Raw genomic sequence first — 4,648 nt, 5'->3', positions numbered from 1 at the left:
ATACACTATACATATTATATATAACCATAATGCATATACGTGAATGTATGTATATATGACAGAATGGATAATGAACCAGGCATCACTGGATAGGACAGGAACTTCTACTCAACACTGTCCTAAGCCACATGGGAGTACAATCTAAAAAAGATACATGTATATACATAGCTGAATCAAGTTGATTCCACTCAAAGAAACAACAACGTAAATGAACTACCCTTTGATAGAAAACAATAACTGCATATATGTATGGACTATTACTCAACCATAAGAGAGAGTGAAATCATGCTTTTGCAGCAACTTAGACGATTTCCAAGTGAATCATACTCTTGTTGAAACGTAGCATCCATTCACTCATATGGGATGGAAAGGTGGAGACAAGAGTATTGGGTGAGGCACAAAAGAGCAGCTTTTATTGCTCTGCCAGGCAGAGGGGGCCACAGCAGGCTCACGTCCTCAAGACTGTAAGATCCACGCTGGAGGGGGTAGGGAGTTTTATACTGTCCAAGGAGCAGGCGTGAACAGCTTACAGGCAAATCTCGGATTAGTTAGCATCAAGGTGAGATTTCAAGCTTCATCAACCTTCTGTCTAAAGTCTGTTCTTGTGGTCACCAGTTTTCACCTGGAAGGGGTCTCATTCCTATAAAAACAACTCAGGAATGAGTGTCAGACCTTTCTGTGTATCTTCACGGAACTGTGAGTCAAGTGATTCTGCCACGTGACTGAACTATAGTCTAAGTCGTTTCCAGTTACCCAGTGCGACAGCTATTCTTCGTTTCAACATCTTCACATTTCCCAATCATTAACTCCTTTTTTTTTTTGTCCTCTGAGGCATTTTATTTGTATGTATTACATCCCTAGAAAAAGAATCCAAGGGTTTTCCCTCCTGTGTTTTCGTCTTGCTTCTCCATGGTCCATGATGCCAGCTGAAGTGGTCAGTACAAGGAAACCAAACTGACGGGATGGGAGCAGGTTATTCTGCCATTTTTTTTTAGATCTTTGAGTTAGTTGCACATCAACCCTGGGGCTGATCACTCCACACTTACTTAGCCTGCCTGTGAGGTTCACAACAATTTGCCCAACCCTGTTATCATCAGTGATCTCAAATTTGCCAATGTAACTGTGCTTCATCATCACAGTTAGAAACCTGACGATGACTTTGGAGCATGGCTTAATAAGGACCTGGCATTTGCCTCTCTTTACGGCATTGTTGATACTCAAGAGCATCAGCCAGGACATTCATGCGCACCATTCTGGTGGCAGGGAAAGATGGCAGAAAGAGGACCAAGCATTAACTCCTGGGCCAGCATTTTACTTCAAGACACAGGGCCTTGCACACAGTTTCAGGTTTCCCTTTTCTTTGACATTCCTCAGGCTTGAGGAGGAAGAGATGCAGAATACGAAAGGGAGCAAAAGTTTTAGATTGAGAGGTTAACCATAAACTTGGGAGATGTACTCTGCATACAAGTTAAATAAGCAGGGTGACAATATACAGCCTTGACATACTCCTTTTCCTATTTGGAACCAGTCTGCTGTTCCATATCCAGTTCTGTTGCTTCCTGACCTGCAGACAGGTTTCTCAAGAGGCAGGTCAGGTGGTCTGGTTTTCCCATCTCTTTCAGAATTTTCCACAGTTTATTGTGATCCACACAGTCAGAGGCTTTGGCATAGACAATAAAGCAGAAATAGATGTTTTTCTGGAACTCTCTAGCTTTTTCGATGATCCAGCGGATGTTGGCAACTTGATCTCTGGTTTCTCTGCCTTTTCTAAAACCAGCTTGAAAATCTGGAAGTTGACGGTTCACGTATTGCTGAAGCCTGGCTTGGAGAATTTTGAGCATTACTTTGCTAGCATGTGAGATGAGTGCAATTGTGCCGTAGTTTGAGCATTCTTTGGCATTGCCTTTCTTAGGGATTGGAATGAAAACTGACCTTTTCCAGTCCTGTGACCACTGCTGAATTTTCCAAATTTGCTGTCGTATTGAGTGCAGCACTTTCACAGCATCATCTTTCAGGATTTGAAATAGCTCAGCTGGAATTCCATCACCTCCACTAGCTTTGTTTGTAGTGATGCTTCCTAAGGCCCACTTGACTTCACATTCCAGGATGCCTGGCTCTAGGTGAGTGATCACACCATCACGATTATCTGGGTCGTAAAGATCTTTTTTGTATAGTTCTTCTGTGTATTCTTGCCACCTCTTCTGAATATCTTCTGCTTCTGTTAGGTCCATCCCATTTCTGTCCTTTATTGAGCCCATCTTTGCATGAAATGTTCCCTTGATCTCTCTAATTTTCTTGAAGAGATCTCTATTCTTTCCCATTCTGTTGTTTTCCTCTATTTCTTTGCACTGATCCCTGAAGAAGGCTTTCTTATCTCTCCTGGCTATTCTTTGGAACTCTGCATTCAAATGGGAATATCTTTCCTTTTCTCCTTTGCCTTTCACTTCTCTTCTCAGCTATTTGTAAGGCCTCCTCAGGCAACCATTTTGCCTTTTTGCATTTCTTTTTCTTGGGTATGGTCTTGATCACTGTCTCCTGTACAATGTCACGAACCTCTGTCCATAGTTCTTCAGTCAGTCTGTCTGTCAGATGTAATCCCTTGAGTCTATGTGTCACTTTCACTGTATAATCGTAAGGGATGTGATTTAGGTCATACCTGAATGGTCAAGTGGTTTTCCCTACATTCTTCAATTTAAGTCTGAATTTGGCAATCAGGAGTTCATGATCTGAGCCACAGTCAGCTCTTGGTCTTGTTTTTGCTGACTGTATAGAGCTTCTCCATCTTTGGCTGCAAAGAATATAATCAATCTGATTTCGGTGTTGACCATCTGGTGATGTCCATGTGTAGAGTCTTCTCTTGTGTTGTTGGAAGAGGGGAATAATCCTGCCTAATTTAGGGAATGGACACAGAGTTAAAATAATCCTAATTTCCAAGCTCAGCATCAATATTTTGTGTTAAGAAAATATTACCTCTGTTTTAAATTGCTTTGCCATAGCACCTAGACAAACATTTGGAAAGTATTGGATGTATTACAATGAAGATCACTGCAGTGACTGAAGCCATGAAATTAAAAGATGTTTGCTCCTTGGAAGGTAAGCTATGACAAACCTAGATAGCATACTAAACAAGAAGAGACATCACTTTGCTGACAGAGGTCCATATAGTCAAAGCTATGATTTTTCCAGTAGTCATGTACGATATGAGAGTGAGACCATAAAGAAGGCGGAGCACCGAAGAACTGATGCTTTCGAACTGTGGTGCTGGAGCTCTTGCGAGTTCCTTGAAATGCAAGGTGATCAAACCAGTCAGTCCTACAAGAAATCAACCCTGAGTATTCATTGCAAGGGCGGACGGGCCAATACTTCAGCCCACCTGATGCGTAGAGCCGACTCACTGGAAAAGACCCTGATGCTGGCAAAGACTGAAGGCAAAAGAAGAGGTCAACAGAAAATTAGATGGTTAGAAAGTATCACTGATTCAATGGACGTGAATTGGAGCAAACTCCAAGAGACAGTGAAAGAGGAGTCTGGCATGCTGCTGTTGATGGGGTCACAAAGATTCGGACGTGACTTAGCAACTGGATGTCAACAATACAATGAAGATAATGGTTAAAACACACCTCTGTAGTGTTTTTCAAAAGAGCCCTCCTGTTTTAGTTGTCAAACAAGAAAGTAATTTTTGAAGTGTTTCCTTTTTACCTATGTTTAGTAACCAAGTAGCCTTTTCCTGGGAGGCTATAGCTTGAGCTGGGGCTTCCCAGGTGGCGCAGCAGTAAAGAATCTCCCTGCTAATGCAGGAGCTGCAGGTTCGAAGATCTCCTGCAGAAGGAGATGGCAACCCACTGCAGCATTCTGGCCTGGAAAATTCCACGGACAGAGGAGCCTGGCGAGCTACCATCCACGGGGTCGGAAAGAGTGGGACACAGCTGAGCGACTCCGCACACACGGTAGCTTGAGCTTTCTCGTTTGTTATTCCGGTTTCTAAGGTAGGAGGAAGGTTTCCTGACTGTAAGACCTTGAGACCATAAGGCTTATCTGGGAGTGGCTATCAGGTATTTTGAAAATGGCTGACGGTATCCTTAAGTACTCACGTTTCCAGGAGTATAGAGACGCGTCTGAACCCATGTCCCTAATGGCCACCTAGTTCCCATTTCAGATATCTGAACCACAGTTATTTTTTAATGTAAATTTTTTAAATAGCTGAAGGAGATGTACAACGCATGTTTAACAGGCCACAAACAGCCTGTTTTCATCAGCCCAAAGTTCAAATTCAATCCTGTGCAAGCCAGAATGATTTCCCCATACCTCAACATGTGAAAGCGTCTTTCACCATGTTCCCCGTTCGACTGCAGCTGTTTCCATAAACACCGCTGATGAGTCAATACGTTTCTCCAGCGCTGCCGGGGAGGCTCAGTTGCCTGCTCGGGGTCCATTTATGTCCCGTGGTGCTAGGCCTCTTTTCTTCTTTTTTGCCTAGTTCTCCACTTTTGGGGAAAAGTAATCAGATATCACCAACAAGCTCAGAGCTCTGCTACTGGGGAAATGCTTTGTAGGCTGTACCGTTCATCACTTGTACCAACTGTCACACCAGCACTGTGCATACATACGCTTTTGGCAAGACACAGAAAACAAGCACTGATACATCATG

General features: G+C 43.1%; 1 pseudogene; it reads right to left on the bottom strand.

The window, feature by feature from the left end:
- Window positions 1–462: 462 nt before the first annotated feature.
- On the bottom strand, window positions 463–3,996 carry LOC133046189 (small ribosomal subunit protein uS8-like; annotated as a pseudogene).
- Between the last annotated feature and the right edge of the window lie 652 nt (window positions 3,997–4,648).

This window comes from Dama dama, chromosome 24 (assembly GCF_033118175.1).
Source record: "Dama dama isolate Ldn47 chromosome 24, ASM3311817v1, whole genome shotgun sequence".
Classification (NCBI taxonomy): domain Eukaryota; kingdom Metazoa; phylum Chordata; class Mammalia; order Artiodactyla; family Cervidae; genus Dama; species Dama dama.
This window is presented reverse-complemented; position numbering and strand designations above follow the sequence as displayed.